We start from the raw sequence: 20,244 nt of genomic DNA on the forward strand, positions 1-20,244 counted from the left end.
GGAACAGAGGAGATCTGGACACAGTCCTGCTACCTCTAAACACAATAGAAGGGAAGGAACACCAGGAGGTAAGACTTATTAAGGCTTTCCTCACAGGGAACTTGTAAGGAAGCCTGAACATTTTCACGAATGCCTAAGCTGTCTGCCTCAAGTCTGATGACAAAAAGCACTTCTGTAAAAAAGCATTCTAGAACTGCCTTGTTCACATTTTAAGCAGAAAACTGAGAGATAGAAAGTAATTTATTAGTTCTGAAGTTACCACAGTGTTGAAGACTGGCAAGAAGCTCAGTTGTGAATTGATGTAGGTCTATTTAAGCCTTTGGAGCTAATCTCTGTGTTTTTGTATTACATCAGCAGTGGCTTCTCAATGATTTTTTTAACCATATTTAAAGTAAACAATAGACAGAAAAGAACAACCCTTATCTTCAGATGTTTATCTGGAATTACTACCCTACAGCATGCAGGCAAGTCTCTTAGGCAAGTAAGCCCTTTCATTTCATGAGCCCTTTCTATCTGTGTACTAAATTCAGAGGAATCACGTATTTATTCATAAATCACAGACAAAATCGGGACAAAAAAATCCTGTTACTCGACTGAACACTGTGCTGGACATCTACAGATACTTATTAGCAAGACAACGCAGACTGCTGGCTCTTCTAGTATTGCTTTTCAGCATAGCTTTAGAATAATGATTTTTTTAAAAGATAAGTTTGATCTGTAATTCAAATCACACTGTATCTTTGATTTGCTACCCCCTCCTCCCCTCACACTCCTTTCCCTCCTCCTTCCCCCCAAAAAGCTTTATATAGAGTGTCTGGAAAGCAAAGTAGGAATCTATGCAGACACTATCCATCACATTTCTGTCTTAATTGAATGACACCAGAATGAGATCGATAAAATGTAACAAGAGACAGTTTTGCATTTCCACACTCACTTATTCTCCCTCTCTATTACTGCCAGCCATCACCGTGACCAGAAAGCCTAAGTATTGAGTCTGAACATTGCTGCCAAGCAAGCTGTTAGTATATGAATAAACTTGTCAGAAAAACAATAAAACTTACAATACTGGGAAAGGCCAAAATGTCAAAAGGCCACTGCAAGCAGCATTAAATATGCTGCTTTTAAAGTTGAACTATAGAAACATATGAAGAGTTTCTAAATAACATGGGCACTGGCAATTCTTCAGTATAATTCCCTTCATTCCCCTAAGACATGTCTGTGTGCGTGTGTGTGTGACCATCTGACATGGAGTTGTCGTGACCTCTTGGCGCAAATCTGCAATTTCGACAATAAACCCAGACCAGCTGTGATTTCCCTATGTTCAAGGATTCTGAAATCCCCAATGCATTATTGATAACCTTGTTGTTGTGCTAAAAGCAGAGGCTGACACACTCATAATCCCAGACTTTTCCTGAAAAGCTCCAGCTTCACATACCAATCGATCATGAGAAATAAAATGAAAAAGCCCATTTCAAAGGCAGACTACATTTTGAGTATTGCATCCATTTCAGCATGCACGCTAAGTAAAAGTTTAAGCTTCTTTTCTAACCTTCATGTATGGTGACCTTCTACTCCTGACCTTGTAATGGTAATGTCAGATTATCAGGAGCATAATTTATATGTCTGCTTTGGAGTCACATTTATGTCTAAAGTCTAAACTGCTTTTATAGCTAAACTCCCCAAGCATAACTATGGCACTAGGTATTCTGCTAACTGCAAAGCAAATGAAACAGCTCACAGTATTTCAAAACCCACAACAGCAAGAAAAGGAACAAGCTGCATCAAGTGAATATGGTAAACAAGATGAATTATAAAGACAGGAAGAGGAAAGAGTTAACAATAGTAAAACTGCACAGGATACAGCTTTAGTTATGCATATTTAGAAAGTTCCTGGAAGCTGAAAATACAAGTATTACAAATTTCTAGTCTCAGTTTAGTACGTAAAAAAGTGCTTAGACATTGCATCACAGAAAATGTTCTCTTCATGTTTCAAGACAGACTGTCATATTTCAGCTTGAAGCTCAATTAGATATTAAAACAATTGCTGTACAAGTACAAGCACTTCTGCCAGGCATTATTAAAATCCAGCTGATGAGACACTTGGCCTCTTAGCTTCAATACATAATTCTTCATGCCTGGTTGGACTATGTTGCATTGTTTCCTCATTATTACGTTCATTCTTAGTCTTAGAGCAGCTTTTTTTTTTTATCTTTTCTTCCTGTAGCAACAATCAAATATGACTTGGCTGGAGGTAGGAGGCTGAGACAGTCATGACTTCTCAGACTAGAAAGATTCCTCAGTTCATGCCAGTTTAACAGATTTAAACAGATCTAACAACTCATTTCAGTTCATATTGCCTTTTTTTTTTTAGAAAATATATTTACACAGTAGACCAAAAAGGAACTCTTTTTCAATATTATACACAATTAACAACAAGTAAACAACATTACATTAGTGATCACTAAATAGGTGGTATTATTGAAAGTATACTATAAGAAACTCTGTATATTCTCCTTGTCCTTCAAAACAGTATCCAAACCTGAATTATCAATAGAAATATTAAAATAAAAGGGATTTTTTAGTTTAATGACTTTCTCTCATATTAGACTCACCCTGATCAATGAGGACTTGTTAAGATTAATACATGTTCCTTAAAAACTACTGCTGAAAATCTGAAAATAAGTAGGTGTCATTGAAAACTTCCAATAACAGAAATCAGAAATGAAATGTTTTACACCCAGAGCAGAGGACACCTTATTAGAATATAGTCAATATTAAATACTAAACATCAGCATCATGTAATTTGGCAGAAAAGGGAGGTACACTGGGAAGTCATATTGCCACAGTTTCAGGGAAGTCATAATACCATGACTTCAGTCAGTGAGGAAAAATGACTACTGTGAAAGGGAAAACTGAAAGAAGGATGCCCAGATTGTCTTTGGTGAAGCCTCTTTTAGGTACTCAATTTAGGTAACTGACGTGTGATGGTGTGATAGCCCCTCTGGAGCGCTTGCATTGCTGCAGAGGGTAAGCAGATCTGACAGCATATATTTTATTCTGGTGCTCACTCTAGGACAGGGAAAACATAAAATCTTCCACATACAAAGAGGCAGTGGAAATGGGGGCCGAGGCCAATAGGCTTCTTCCCCTCCTCTTCCCCTAATAATCACAACAGTGGATAAGAACCACAGACAAAACCTGAAGAAACACACAGTAAACTCTAGATGCCATTTATGACAAATGCACTTTGCATCACTCAAAGACAGCTCCTGAGGATGCTAAAAGAAATGGAAGGTAATTCTAAGTGCAAGTATTTATTTCACTTTTAAGTTACATTTAGAAGATTTGGGATTTCCAAGAACATTTGCAAATTTCACCAGGTTTCCATTTGAAGACAGAGCCTTCTCCTCAGTGAGTTCCATCTACATGGTCAGTTTCTCAGTGCTTTACAACAACATTTTTTATCAACTGAGTCTGTATTTCACCACAACACATAAAAAACCCTTATTTCTTTAATTTAATCCCTCATCAACATCAATCTACAGAGGTCTCATTTTTGCTTCCTAATAACCTGCACCAGTGAGTTCCCAACTGTCATTCCAAGGTCATCTTTGTCAGGGAAAGTCAATCTCACAGACCATGATCAAAGAACTATCCCTTCCCCTTCACTGGTTTTCACTGTGGTTAGTTCAGAAAAGTATCATAAATGGCTGATCGAAAGGCAGCCTAAGAATGACCACATTACTTCAGACACTGAGAAGTGAATGCTGTGGACAGGTTCACTGGCAAGATTAAATTCACGTTTTTGCAACAGACTGCCAAGTTTTTGCCTAATTGTAGTTATTCTCCTTTTCCTTTCATTTACTTGTGAGGAGAGTTCATACTGTTTACCTGAGGTTAACTTACCTATCTGTGATGAAACCCAAAATACGTAAGTTTAGGACCTAAACTCTCTGTGGGGGCACTGCAAGGTTTCATCTACTTCCCTGCAGAGGTCAAATTCAAAGTAAATAAGCTGCATAAATGTTTGAAGTCCAGCAACATCACTTCACATTCAAGCAAAACTAAACCTTAATCACAGACATACATATGAGAAAACCTGCCAGAGTTAGGCATCAAGTTCTTCCTCAGACGTGTAAACAGTAAAGGACATTATGAGCAGCAAAAGTAGGGCTGCATGGACAGCTGTTGACCCCTGATATACAGGTGAGGGGAATCTCCACAGGTCCACAAAATCCCTCACAGTGAAAACGACTCTCATTTCAAATGGCAACAAACTCTCAGCCCTATTGGGAAATTATAAATCTCTAGTCTCTTTGCAAATGCAGAAATCAAGTTTAAGTGACTTGTGCTACTGTATGAAAAAGACTTTAGACTTTTCACACACACACAGGTGAAATGAATTTGAAGTGTACAGGGTGAAAGCTCTTTGGTTACATCACTGTAGGTAAGAGCCATAAAGTTCACTTCAACAGACATGCAGGAGACAACAGTTTGGCAGAAGGGCACAGCTCCAACCCCTTCCCCTGCAAGGCCCCACGGGACTGGGGCATAGAGAGTGCCCTGCAAGGAGCAGCTGGTGCAGCTGACGAGGTGCAGACCAGCTCCCACTGATCCCCCACTGAGCCATGTGAACTCGAGTCACAGCAGAGGTTTAATGCTCCTCTGCTGTAGGAGTGAGTGTAAGTGCATTCCTTAAGGAAAGATGTTTGGAGTTCTACCTTAAAGAGAACAGAGCTACCCAGAGTATGTGTGTGGTAGCTTTTGACCAATCAGAGGCTGTGGTGTATGCAAGGTGAATTGGTTAACCAGTTATGTGATAGCTTGTTAGATGTGAGAATGCTTAAAAGGTGTGGACATTACTGTGTGAGAGAGAGATCTACTAGGATGTGAGAGTGAGTCAGATCTAGATCTACTGATGTAATAGGAACTAACTTCTTCTACTATGAGCTATGAGAACTGTCTGTTAACCTATCTTGAATAACCTCCCTAAGTTGTGAGCCTTCTGATCAAGCCTTCTGATGTCTGCTGTGCCAGAGCTCTTCTGACCGCCAGTCCACAACCCAGCTCGGTGTAGGGGGCTCCCCCTATACTCTGCCATATCTACCTCACATCTCTGACAGAATGCGACCAGTCCAGAGCCTTGTCATGCCTGAAAGCAGGCAAGGCTCAAGCTGAGAGCCTTTGCACTGTGCCTCTACAGATCAGGAGGAGGGTGCAGCACAGCCTCCAGGGATGTTTGGGCAAGTATAGGTGTCTTACTGTACTCTGGACACCTCTCCTCATATACATTCATAGCTACAGTCAAAGCAAAGATCTTGAAGTTCACAGAGGTGCAAGGGTAAAGAAATTGGATAAACACAAGTACAGAAGCTAAGGGTGGCAGGTGGAAACACAGGGAAGCACTAACATGTATTTTTCTCAGGCAGTTTTCACCTATAAATACTTCACTAAAACCAGCTCAAGATGTTTTGTAAAATGTCGCTCTTTTCTGGTACGCTAAAGAGCTACAACTTCTCTTAGCTAAGTTCAAAATACAGATATATACACATATTTCGTTCCAAACACGTGGACTTTTTTCCTCAGTGGAAATCAGGGATAGGACAGAGTTCAGAATTACTGCTGCATTGGGACTCTGCTACAAAGCAAAGTTTTCATAATTGAAGCATGCTTTAAGGAATAAAATGACCTTCCTTCAACAAATTTAAAATAATACAACTTGCCAAGAACCTTACTTCACTATTTTTCTTTAATCCAAGAAACGGCACTTACATAACAGTAAAAATTTCTAGTACCATATGTTAATTTCCTCTTTCCTTTTTCTAAAAACTAATTTCAGCAGAGAACAAATATTTTTAAAAATATGAAAAACAGATATGAGTTTGTTTATGAAATTCAGTAGCTCTAAAGATTTATTTAAATAATAAATATGCAACCATGACTGAAATGTTAATAAATATTTACATCTTATTTTAAAATTAATTTTTAAGCTTAACTCATGACAAAAGAAGAAAACAACCACTTCAAGGAATAATAAATCCTAATTTTGAAAACTGATTATACCTAAGATTAAAGCTAAATAGAACTTGGCCAATAATCACAGAGGCAACATTTCATCATTGTTGCAATCATCTACCACTGTCTAGTACTACAGAATTAGACAGAGAAAATAAGTATAATTTGTGAAACTATAAAAGGTTAGAAAACATGTCCTCCTATCCTACATTTTGAAGTCTTTTTGGCTTTCAGTATTTTTTTACTCATTAATTTTTACCAGGCCATTAGAACTCCCTTTTAAGAAACATTTGATATTTAGCTCCTTTTTTCACTCTTCTAATTTGGTATATGATGTTCAAAATATCAAATTTTGTTACATATATTCATCATTTTTTTAAAAGTTCTTAGGAAACAAATACACATGTAAGCTGGGTTTTACATAGCATTTGTATAAAAAAAACTAGAACTAACTTTTACTTACTGCATCCATTCTAGACTTTAAAATATTTACATAGCATTAAAATAATTTAATTTGAAAAACGTAGAGAAACACGACTCTATACCAAATACCATTGTCATTAACAGGTGGAAAATATGATGACAAATTCTGTGGTGTTATTCTTGTCCACTGAAATACAACTGTTCTGTTGAACACACTGTGAAATAGCAAGAGAGAAGGTAAGTGGATTTTAACTAGTAAAACAACAATGTCTAGGTTTTGTAAAGTAACCGCTGGGTAAGTTACTAAGGAGTACTTTAATATGAAAAACTAATGTTTTACCTCATTGATCAATTAACACATTATGTTACTAATGTATTCCTTCATATCAAAATGACTTCAAGCCCTTGAAAAAATAACATTTATACTATTTCAGGAAAAATTATGCCAGAAATCTGTTTGTTATCACATTTCTATAAATCATGTCAGAAATCTGTTTGTTATCATGTTTCTATAGAGTAATAGTTGTATACACTGAAGGAAAAGAGTTTACTCCAACACATTACCACTAAAAATATTTATGGAGAAGGAGAAATACAGAAGAGGCTTGAACTTAATAATGTAGGCCATTAATTAGCATCAAATGAAAGAAAAGCAATAAAGCAATTTTGTCACCAATTACTGACAATTTGCCTAAGTACAACCATTAATTTTGGATAATATAAACCCATAAAATTAAGGGGAAAAAACTATTTGAATCAATATCCTTTGCTAGTCTCTTTTGAGTAATTTAGCTACTTTCAGAAGTATCTAAAGGTTTGAAACCTTTAAATGCCATAAGAAATATGGAAAAACATATGGCTATGATTTCCTACCTAAAGTTGCTGGCTTTTGCTTTAGGGCTTCTTTTTTCTTTTTAACATTTTTGGCTGAAAATAAGGAAAACTAGGGTGGTCAAAATTGTAACTCTTGGGAATTACCATGGTCAAAACATTTTTTTACTTACAGTTTTCCTACTGTTTTAGGGGGCTTTCACAAAAGGAAGGCTGATTAGGAAAGACGGGAATATCAATGTGCAATAGTTTGATTAAGGAATCTCCAGACTTTACCAACACTATTACACTTTAGTGATGCAACAATAACATCAGGTGGTGACTGGGGGCATGAGTTAAGAGTTTCGCACTGGGATATGGTCGTAGGCTTTCCCACCTCCGGTCTCAAAAAAACCCCCAAAAAACCCAAAACCACCAGCAACCCCCTGCCATTCCCCCCCAGCCTGGATCTCATTCCCAGCAGAACTCCCCTGACAGGCAACATCACCCACTGACTGCCACTGGTGGAAGGCGATGGCCGCGCAGATGTGACCACAGCAGCCTCGCCCTACACGTCCTGTCCTCCCTCTGCCCCTGCGCTTCGCACCACTGCCTTCACAGCACAAGGTCAACCAACTATACACCACATTTAATCGGCACAGCTACTCAGGAGAAACCTTCCACAGCGCTGGCAAGTTCAACCACCCAGCGCTGGGGACAGTCTGCATTAATGTTTTAAATGTCCAAAACCAGGTGACGTGTCCTAAAGCCAAAGTTTTGCAAATCTCTCCTAAGTCTTGGGATGACTCTTGCTAATGAATGCACTTTCTGGACTGCCTTCTCCCCCAGCACTGCATTCATTGCTCAGGAAACCCAAGCAACGTTTTTGTTGGTATTGATACATATTTGGGAAAAAAATACGCACAGAAAACACCTCATGTCTCCCAAAAGGACCCACTGAGGAAAGTTGCAGTGTTTAATCAGCATCCATATCCATTCATAAACCTCGGGTGCAAGAGTACAAATAAACACTCTAAAGGGTTTTAGCTGCAAGGAGATAAGATCTCTCCCTGGGGAGACGGCTAGAAACTGCTCCATTGCCTTTGTGCAGACTACTGGAATGTGCTTGGTTTTCATTTCGGTCTTTGTGTCTGGCACTCAGGCCTCACAGGCAGTGTCTTAAGCCATGCAGGGTCAGGCCAAACAGAGAACTGCATTCATGGACAGATCAAGTTTATGTGAGAATCTGCTCCTCCTGTGCCCTCAATTTCCATTTGAATTGTTAATAAAATCTCAGCCTGAAAGCACATGATCCCATCAGTGGGGAAGTCATGCAGAGAATTCTCTAGCTCAGAAAAACAAAATTTCTTTATCTTTTTCATCCTCCTCCCACATTCGTGGGAATTATGCCATGTAACCCCCCTCCTAAAGTAGCCCTCCCCCTCCCCCAGCACAACACCTGATTACCAGCGCACGGCTTGCACTATAAAACAGGAGGGGTAAGAAGGGAAGAGAAAGAAGGGGAAAAATTGCACAAGCAATGCTCAGCAAAATCACAGCCACAATAATTGCACCTTCATAGCAGTTTACAGACACCCAGACACCTTCAGGCAAAAGGAAACAAAAATATTTCAATTTTTAAGTTAATTTCCAACAGCTGATAACACTAGCTGCAAGATTTTCCCACAGCTTTATGACATTGCATGAACTACAGGGCCACAGAGATAATAAAAGGTCACACATAAAGGAAAGAACAGAGCCATACCCCAATTAACTTGGTCTCCCCATGCAAAAATTGTACCGGAACAAGAGCCGATATTTGCTGCAGGCACCAGACATGCATCTCCTAACCTTGCCACGGTCTAACTGGGCCTCTTGTTTCTTCTGCCTTTGCTCCTTGCAAACTGTTTTAATATTGAACGCTTTTCAGAGGGATGGGCTGATGAACGAAAACATGAATTTCCTGCTTGCCCTTTAAGGTGGGTTAAAGGGTGTGCTAGTAATCAATTACAGAACAAAAAAGTAAAAGAGACACTAAATATTTAACGAATTAGATGCTTTAAAATTTACATGCTGTTTTGTAATCAAAGCACCCCTTTGTGGCTTCCTTAAAACAGTGTTGTTTAGTTTCTTTTGAAGGTACAAAGTAATAATAATACAGTATCAAGTAAAATCTATGTGAAATACAATGACAGACAGATTTATGCAGTTTTCACTTCTTCTTTAGAGAAGCACATCAGCCCCAGACAAACAATAACTGTACTAAGTATGCAATGGAATTTAAAATCTTGTGCTGAGTTCTGCATGCTCCCAACCCTGGCCTCTGCTCCCTCCTCCTCCTGCTCAGTTGGGAAGATGTTTCTGTTTGCAATAATCACTGGAATGAGAAAAGTTTTAAGGCTGAAGCTGTGTCTCTGGGACCAACCCTGCTCATCACTTCATTCACCAAGGCTCCCTCTTCTGCCCAGTGACCTCAAAGGATTTGCTCCTTGCAGTAAGTACAAACTCCTGGAAAAGCAGATAAGACCTTTGCCTGCCTATGAACAGCACTTGGCTGAATCATTACTGAATATCATAAATCAAACAATTATTGTAACAGTATCTCATACACAAAAGCTGATTTTAAAATAATACAAGTATTTGGAAGTTCTGGAGGCTTGTTTGGACTCAAGGGGATCAAAAAAACTGGTACAGAATCCATCATATGCGATAATCATATCAACAAAGGCTATCTAACAGCAAGTGTTGAGGATGGACATTGCTATTACATGATGAAACTGATTTTTTTCTAACCTTGATTTTACAGATTTTTAGCTAGAACTGGTGGAATTGCTCCTTGGGAAACACAGCCAATGAATTGAGCCTCTAAATCTGTTCACCAGGTGTCTGCAAATAGGTCATGGGTGTTATTAATTACTTTGTTAGTCACAAGTCCTTGAGCAGTGTATGCAAACATATTTGACCCTGTGACAATTTTTAACTGACCGAAAGGAACAATCACTATTCGTTATACGCAATGTGTGACTGGTCACTTTTCCTGGCTGGGTAGCCCATGGCATGCAGAAAAGAAGGCCTTTTCTGTTTGTTAATTCTCCACAAGTACTTGCAACTGCCTAAGAAGTCTTTGTTTTGCATCAGTTAAAATGCTTTGTTCAAATTGGACTTTCAGTGCAACTGTTCTCACAAATACTTGTTTCAGATTGCTCTTTTCTCCACTAAAACTGTGACTGGGGAACGTGGCTGTGACTTCATGCTATGAATACCTAAAGAGCTGTAGAAGGAGCAGAGCATGAGCAGAGCTTCCTTAGATTCCTATAGATCATACCAAATACATGCACTCTCACAGAACACACCAAATGCCATATGGAATTTACAATTTCAGCATATCATGTAACCCTCTGACAGGATGTTTACAGCCCTTCTTGCCCAAATGATTTCCTCCTTTTCTCCCTAATGCCTGAGTATAAATTCAGAGAACTCCCCTTCTGTTTCTTGCATAGTCATCCTCTCCTCATTCGAATACCTCCTTAAAACTCATTTCTCTTGGATAGCTTATTGATGCTCACTCATATTTTATGGATACGGAGGAAGCCGCCAGATCAGACCACTAAACAGAACAACTGAGAGCAACTGCAGAGAAGAATGTCCTTTCATTCAATCCAGAGCAAAATTGCAATTCACTGTGCGTATAGGTACGGGGAGGAGGAAGCAGGAAGTTGCATACACACCCCCCTCAGTAAAATGTAGAGTATATCTCACTGTTTTTCTTTACCTGCATCCATTTGAAACACAGGTCAACTGTAACCTCGACTTCATCTTTTGTACTCTATGGGAATCTCTATCATGACCAACAGAAATTGCAAAGTGATAGTAGCACCTCATTTTGGTTTCTTTTTATTAAAATACTTGTACTTTTGGACAATACTTTCCTACACATATACATGCTTGGAAGTAGAGAAGAACAAGATCCTCATCAGTAAACATAATTATTTTCATCTTTTTTCTTACATGGCTATTCCCTCAAAAGGGCTAAAATCTGTTGTCTTTATCCAGTTTAAAATGACAAGTTTTAACAGCTTTAATAGGCTTTTGCCACAAAATAAATCTAAAAGGAAAGGAGAGGGAAAAATGGCAGAAAATTAACCTCATCCTCTAAAAAAAGGAAGGTGGACTAAAATACAAGCTCTGCCAAATGATTTGGTAAAGTTCGCACTTACTTTCTCCCAGGAGATTAAAGCATTCATGTTGCAAGTCAGATCATGAAAAAGCACAGCAAAATTTAGCAAATAAACTTGCATCCTCCAAGTTCTAGCTAAAGGCCTTAACTTAACAGCCAGCTCTCCTCAATACATTCCTGTTTCCTACATTACCTTATATATACATGTTCTAGGTACCATATGCATTCTCTACTTGACATTCTGTGAACTTAAAAAGGTCCAAATACTGAGGTTTCTTTGATTTTTTCTTTTTAATGTAAAAGAACTTCTTAAATGTCCCTATTAGTAATGTAAAACAATTAAATTATTAGATTTAATATTTTGGGGGGGGTCGGTGTACAAGAATTTGATATTAATATCTTAGCAACTAACTTTGGTACTTCATGAACCATTAAACTGTTTTCTATAAAAGAGTGAGATTTACAATGGATATACCCCAATAAAACTTCAATAAAATAAGGCTTATGCACTAATTTTAAATAATGTTCTTATGAAATTCCAATAATATTCTCTAAATTCAACATTATTTTGTCAGGTAATAAGCTGATAAACAAAAATCAATTCCTAAGAAATTGAATGTAACCAAATAGTCAGCAGACTTTCCCTTTCAGCAAAATCTAAAGCACTAAACAAATATACACAGAAACAACAATGCTACCTAACTCCTCCCTTCTTAAAACACTTTTTCCCTCTCTCAAGTGTATACAGAAGCAAATTAGACTTTACATTAAGTGGTTGTGAATTATCATGAGTTTTAGAAAGCTGATAACTCAACAGCAATAAAGTCAGAGCCACATATCCAGGTCATCCTGATCTTGAGCAGTGCGACCCATTGCTGACTTGTCCTTCCACGGAGCTTGCTAACTGTGCCAGCTTATGTACTGTACATATAATGTAAACAATGTGATCAAGGAGATGATTTAAAGTATTAATTTACATAAATTTGAACACATCTCTTGAAATGAAATTACAGACTTAAACCACACTTTCACCTTTCCTCTGGTGAGGGTGTATCTTTGAATATCAAAACTACACCTATGCAAGTTTATTTTTTTATTTAATTAACCAATATAAAATATATCTTTTTGGAGAAATAACATCTACATTTCTTTGAGTATTGTCAGTAAAAACACAGTCTAACTTTTGCTTTTAAAATAGGATTCATGAAAACATGAACATTTTAAAATATTTTTCAAAATTTGCATTAGAAGTAGATGTTAAGGGGTGTTATTCCTCTATAAATATCCTACCTTACTTTCTGTGTAAAGATAGGAAAAATTATCTTCCTATTAGTCCCCTACATACAAGGATGCATTTAGACTAATGTTCAGTAGCAAATGCAATAGACTTTTTTTTCCAACAAGTTTAAAGTACGTTTAAAACTCAGAATCTTTTATTAATTCTAGAAGTACATTAAAATATCTAGAGAACTGCTTGGGGTGAAAAGCTGAGGAGAAACCAGTACCAATGCACCTGTGAAGCAACTGGACACCATCCTAGCTTGCACAGTCTCAAGCACTGCCAACCATTCTGAATTTGTTGAGGTACAAACCAAGAAAACCCCAAAAAACCAACCAAGCAAGCAAAATATCTATATTTACTCCTTCCTGTTCTTCATTTCAGCTGCAGGATCTCAGGGTGGAAGAGCAAGGAACAGCAAACAGGTTCATGAGCACCCTCACTGCTGCATCTAAAGAGCAGGATCATCCTATGCACGAACAGAGCCTCTCTGCTCCAGCAGTCTGATTAAAATTGGGAATCTTTATTTCAGTGGTGATGTTCGGTATCCCTAAATGTAACAGGCAGCTTCCTCTGATGTGACTTAGGTCTCGTTTAACAAGTGAGCTTCAGGGATAGATACAACTAACAATTTTATCAGCTTTTTCGTTCTCTCAGTTGTCATTTCCCCCTCCTCTGTTGGGGATAGGGAGGTCCTGCACCTGTAACATATCCACTGTTTTTGCACAAGAAATAAAGTCATGGGCTGCCACTGGCATTTACCTGATTTGTCTTCATCTAGCAAGCACAGATGGCAGCAAAGACAGAGGGGAACAAATTTTGGCACCTGTGCTGACAGCTTCCTACATACCCCAGACACACCTCCATTGTGTTTCCACAATTCCCCAATTTGGTTAGGTGTAGTTAGCAATAAACCTGCAACATATGCTTGTTAGATTTACACTTTTTTCATAAACAGTTAACCTTTAGAACAATTAGGAAAGTAAAATGGGCTGTCTCTTTTAAGTCTCACACCACTATATACTCCCAGTGACAGCATATTTTCTTGTAGGTTTTGGGTAATGAATGTGCCAGGAAAAAAAATCAGAACTAAATCAGAAATCCAAGTTTAATTCAAACATCTGGTAACTTAGTTAAATTTATTACATACCTATTTATTCTTAAAGATCTGACCTTGTTGAAGACCATAGTACTTGAGAGGTTATATTTTGAAAGACATCTGGCACAAGGTAACTTCCTACTGTCAGAGGCCCTGTGCAATTTTTAAATTCTGCTATGCTGACAAAGCAAGATTAAAAAATCTGAGATGGTGTAAGAAATATATCCTCAGTAGATGAGTCTTTGAAACTCTTCCAAAGTGCAAGGCAGTACTTCATTTTCTGCCATTTTTTACATAAAGCAAATTCAAATTAGCTCCTTGAATTTTCTCAATATTATCAGCTTAATTCAGTATACTTTTATAGTGAATAGTGACAGATCTGGGATACTAGGAGAAGGCTGAACAGCAAAAGCTGCTTTACAAAGTGTGAAAGAGAAGCACAGGTAAGTTGGGTGATTATCATCTGAGACAGCTGACATAACTAGGTAGGGTAGGGCAGGGTAGGGCATTATGAGAAATTGGGTCTTGCAGCACCTGATGGTCTTCAGGTACCTATGTGAGTATGATGGGTGTTCAACTCAAAAGGGGTGACTTGCTGCAGCAAAATGTCAGAAAATTCTGATTTTTACTCCAGTTTCTAATATAAAAAAGTCTAATGTAGGAGACAGCAAACCCTGGAAAAGAGATTATGGCTTATTTCCTCAGGATGCTGCTCAATGGCCAACTTCTGGTTTGTGTCCAGATGTCTCCTGAGTCAGAAGCACCAAAGCAGCTGCTACCAATTGAAGGGATGATTCCCCTCCTGCAGGTCTGCTGGAGGTGACAAAATCTTGCCAAGCTACAGGTGTACTTATCAGTCTGGCTAAACACATGATCCTGCAGAGCTTTATGTGACAGAGTTCTTTAAGGTTACTGACAGGGATCAACTTCACAATTCATTTATAGGAGTATCTTCAGGAATCTCTTCTTATGAAGTATGTGAAGGAGTTTCTGTGATAGCAAAAATTCTATAAACCTATGATTAAGGCAGTAGTGAGGGAAGTTAGGGCATCTAATCAAAACTGGACTCAAAAGGTACAGTAGGAAACAAGATTAAGTGATAAATCACCTTTTATTACTAATTTTAAAAAGGAAAAGAAAGGGAAAAAAAAAACTCAATAAAATCTTCCAGACAGATAAAAGCTCAGGCAAGCAGGAGTAATAGTCCAAGAAATGGTTGCATCCAAATTGCATAAGTCAAAAAGGGCATAAATCTGAAAAGTTAAAGTAAATAAATGTGACTAAAAATACTTAAGATTTTAAAAATAAATCAGAAAATCATGTGTTTAATTCTGAAGGGAACAGTGTGTGCCAGAATATTGAGTTATACATCGCTGTATTGACGATTAGGTCAAGATCTTATCAGCTCTATTATAAAGAAAGTCAATAAAAGTCTGTGTGATGATAAAATGTTTAATTAAAAATGAACATTGTGCAACAGATGAACTCTTTGAATTATACAGAAAAAGAAGTCAAATGTATTGCATTCTCCAAGTTACAAATTGCACTAAATCATTTTCTCTCCATCAAACATTCTTATGGCTATGAAATCTTGTGTAAAAAATGGATTTATTTACACTAAGTTCTTTATGAATTAGTTTAAGATTATCTGCCTACAGGATAATTGAAATACCTCAACATCTAGGACAACTGTGATGAACACCAGGGTCTTGTGTTCTTGGTACTCTTTCAGGTGAGTATGTGGTTTGCTTTAGCAAGTTCATTAACAAAGCGAAGGATTAGTATTGATTCAGGGAGTTGATCAAAAAGCAACAGGACCTAGAAAGGTTGAATATTTTGGTTTATTACTTATATAATATACATGTACACAACATGACTGCCCTAAAGATCTCCCGCAGCTCAGTAGGGAAAGTAATAAACTATGACAACAGGAAGAGAACACAGAACTAAATGGAGCTATACCAATGGTAGACAGACATCTTGTTCTTCCTTGGTGAGAATAATCCCACCCCCCATCCCCTCTGCAATGTTAACCATCTTAAACTTGAGGAAGTGCCAAAGCTAGGATACTTATCTGAGACTTGCAATGTCTCAGCAAGGGATTTTAAGATGGTAAACATGCTTTGTACATAATTTAAAAGGAATGATGCAAAATGCAGGGAGCATAAAATGGTAAATTAGCATCATAGGAATAGGCAATAAATGGCTTAATGCCTTCATGGCCTTCTCTGTTGGTATAACAAAGGATAACTGAGTGTTTGTATGGACACTTTGGCCTGATTGTGCAGAGGAGATTTTTAAAATATCTCTACTACTCGGCTTCAACCCCCCAGCATAAACAGACACCTGAGCATAGAGATAGATGTATGTGCACACATACACTGCATAAATTGTGTCCTAATGTAAATCTAAAAACCCAGCCCAGACTGGGAGGGGTTTCTGTTGAAAACATTGTAAGTTTCCTAAAACAAGGTCCAACAATAGAGTGGAACTTCCAGTAGCAGCTGATGAACCTGAGATATCAAAACAGAGAAATCAGGTATCAGATAAGAGCATGCTCAGCATTTCAGATACATCCCTTTCTTCAAAAGCAGTTAATACTTGCATTAAGGGAATATCTCAGAGTCAGAAATAGGTTTGTTGTAGCATTCATGTTTTTGACAATCAAACTTTAGCTTCATATGTTACACAATAATGTGAATATACACTTATGACTGCTCTGTACAGTGAGTGGAATACAGATCAAAGAGCTCTACACATCAGCTGACAGAAAAGTAATATTATGTAGAAAATAAGAATTTTTATGCCCTTCAGTAAAAGGTTTTGTAAGCTATGAATGACCTGTGGGTGGTACATACTCCAACTATAGGAGCATGAAAGAGTCTATTGCTAAAGCAAGAAATAATACTTTTCACACATGGACAAAAATAAGCTTATCCAATTCAAAGTTGATGAACAAAAATCCACAATACACTCAAAGATTTTGCATTCATAGAAACTGGTGATATTAAAGAGCTATAAAGTAATCTAGTTCATTTTCTCGCTATCGACAAACAGAATAGTTTAATATTATATCTTACCTGTAGGATTGCCACCCTATCTTTTGCTAAATTATTCTGAAGTCCTTTCCCTCTTTATCAGATACTATTTCCTGAGAGTCAGTCTGTAATTACCCCAAACAATTCTGCCATATTTAAGGTTAGAAAAATATAGGTGTGGAAGCATGTTTTCCTTTGAGTATAGGATCCCCCAAATCAAGTACAAATAAATTTCAGTAACAGACAATTATCACCTAAGAGGCAAATTTGGTAGCAATATTAAAAACCGAGTTCTCAGAGCAGGTCTAGTTAGGGGTGTGAATTGAACAATTTTTTACCAGGAGCCAGCAGAAATTCCCAGGGTCATGGCCTAGCAAAAGTTAAGAGAAAAACTCCTACTGATTTCAATGGGATATAACCCCCATATTTTATTCATAATGTAAACTACAAATGAAGCATCATGAGGTGAGACGTCCATAATTCATAAAGTTTTCACCCACTGTAATAGCCAAGACCTCTCCCCAAACTCCAGTGGAAGCAAATTAGTTCCACATGTCAGATACCAACTGTAATATTTTCCCTTACACTTAATACACAATGAAGGGATGCAGTACAGCATAGAGCAATTAATATATTTCTTTTTGTGAAATAATGCATGACAGAACAGCTCAGAAAATATGTCACTCACTTGAAAGTGGTGAGTTGCTAGCCCATGAGGAGTATAAGTAGAAAAAGCAAACAAGACAAGATAAATTAAGCCCCTCTACTCTCTAACAACTTCCTAGTTGTTGCCTCGCTTGCTTCATTTCAACCCTTCTTTCCTTGCAGATCTCCAAGTACACCTCAACTCCAACATCACCTCTGAATCTAGGATTACAATCTATCACAATCCAAACCAAATCAGGTCAAGCTGGATCATTTCCTGAAGGAGAAATCTGATATGTAGGATAGGAGCACTAAGCATAGGCAACTCGTGCATTTTGCATACCCTACGGTATCCTGCCAAGGGCTCAGCTGCACTTCCAGATGGTTGTGGGTCTAATGCAGGTTTTGTGTCATATTTACCAGTCCCATGTTTAAGCAACAAACTCTCACCTCAATATGTCTTTTACCACCAGTAAGAAAATAGTAAACTGGAACCAATGTTGTTAAGCTGTATCTATTCATTTCACTGCACTTTGACCAGAGATGACGTATAATAATAATAATGACAACATTAATCATATGCAAATTTTCTCAAAATCACTGTCATTAAACCACTCTGTTAGGAAACAACCTTAGCTATGGAACACTAATTACGGTCTGGTTTTTCTGATGACACACGCACAGGGACTAGAGAGTATAATTATTGTCACTGATAACAGTCACAACATTCCAAGAAGGCTTTGGAACAAAGCTGTGAGTCTAATGAAAGCTCATAGAACACTGCAGCCCAGCAAAACACCTGGATGCATTAATAGCTCTGTTTGGTAAATATCAACACAGAATAAGCCACCAAAACCAATGACAAGTCAAGGTGAAATGAAACCTAGATCCAGGACAACACTGTTTTCAGAACTGCTCCCTCCATTTTCAAGCTTCTACAATTACCCTGTAATACCTCTTCAAGATTTGCTAATCAAGGGGTCCTGTCCAAACAAAAGTCTTTTCCCCTATTTCCCAGCTCTAAGCTTTTCATAAACATTCTTTTCTTGCTTTCCTAGCTAAAATTTGTTTCAATGTATTTTCTGCAGCACCATGTTGAAGAAAGATCGTATACACTTGATTCTTCTGCAGCTGTTTCAATACCCTTTAATACTACAAGGAATGACTTTTGTACAATATAAAAGTTATTACTATTATAGAGAAAAATTAAAATATATCCTTTAATTTTCTAGTTTCAGTTGCCGATCACAAATGGTGGGGTTTGCTACAGTGCAATGTGATACCTTGAAAATATCTTCTGCCAATAAATATATAGGTAAAACCAAGTAATAGCAGCAATAGCTCTGAGACCAATAGTTTGGAAGACTTGCTTCAAAATTTGGAAGATTTGGAATACCTGCTTAACTTAATTTATATTAAACAGAAAAGTAATTATGAAGAACTTCATCAAGCCTTATGGGAAAGAAATAAACCTACCATACTCCAAGAAACCTCTTCCATTTGCCAGTACTACTCAATGCCACATGTGGCATCACTTGAAGAATGGGGTACCAGCAGGCAGAAGATGACATCTACAGAAGATGTTACTTTCCAGTCCTGTAATATAAAGACAAATCACAGTTCTTTCAGAAACAAAGACTCTGTAAAAACACTCCCCTGTATAATTCCAGGATAATTTTTATATAATTCATCCCTATTAAGTCTGATGCTTCATAAGGAAGGGGAAAAAAATGAAGCAAAAAGCCCCAACCCAAACCAAAAATAATACTCAAAAAACTTCACCACTCCTCAACCTGGCAACTACAGTTCAAGCCAACATTTTATGAGTTATGCATCAACTCATGTTCATCAGTAAACCAAATTCAGTTTATAAATTTTATTAACAAAGTGGCCTTCCTTGAAAAACTGATTTTTGCCATTTAGAAGTAAGATGCTGTTGGTTTGGATTATAAACTTTCTTTTATTTGCCAAGTATCCAGTAAAAAACATAGAATGTTGAACATGATAGTAACAGTTTCAAAGTATGTAGCAATTGTAGAAGTGTGACGGTAAGAATTCTAAAATTAGACATAAGTGGGTCTATATAGGTCAGATTGATGGTAATATTATTGGTATTTCATTAATTTTTCTGATCATGCATTAACCAAAGTGGAAACTGACTTCTGCTCCTAAATCCACATAGACTTGTATACAACCAGTACAAACACACACAGAAAGGGAAAGTGGAGGAGGAGTTGATTTTTAAAGAGCAAGCTGATACCATAAGAAATACAAATGCTATTAGAAAAAATACACAAATTCTATAAACATTACTTTCAGGCATTCTCTTTTCACAGTCATCAGTAGATTTTGTGCCACATTCATGATGGTTTGCAAACATGCATAACTTCAATAGAATGGCAATCAAGTTTTAAAGACTATTTTAATCCTTTATTGTATAAAATATGAACTATTTCATATCTTTCTTACCACCTTTGTTTGGAGTATCAGAACCGCACTAAAGGTATACAGATCACAGTTAAAGTATATCATTTTAAGACAAGAAGAAAATACCTTGCAACAAAGTGTCTTTCTGAGATTCAAATTCTTTCAGTGACTGAAGATGAAAAATAAATATTTTCAATAATCTGGTCTAAGTTTATAAACCAAGTGCCTGCAGAAGAGAAATAAAACCTTCTTCTTTATAACTGATTGATGTATCTGAGAATTAAATAATTATTTCTTGAAGACAAATTACTTTTTCAATAAAGTAATACCT

The 20,244-nt window shown here is 37.3% G+C and overlaps 1 long non-coding RNA gene across 3 annotated transcripts in view; it reads right to left on the reverse strand.

The window, feature by feature from the left end:
* Positions 1 to 20,244, reverse strand: part of LOC139680354 (uncharacterized) — a 238,218-nt gene that overhangs the window by 169,401 nt on the left and 48,573 nt on the right. For all 3 annotated transcript variants that reach the window (XR_011699338.1, XR_011699334.1, XR_011699337.1), the window contains one exon: positions 18,963 to 19,082. This is a non-coding gene — a long non-coding RNA (uncharacterized lncRNA). The remainder of the gene's footprint in view (positions 1 to 18,962; positions 19,083 to 20,244) is intronic.

Source organism: Pithys albifrons, chromosome 1 (genome assembly GCF_047495875.1).
Source record: "Pithys albifrons albifrons isolate INPA30051 chromosome 1, PitAlb_v1, whole genome shotgun sequence".
Taxonomy (NCBI): Eukaryota; Metazoa; Chordata; class Aves; order Passeriformes; family Thamnophilidae; genus Pithys; species Pithys albifrons.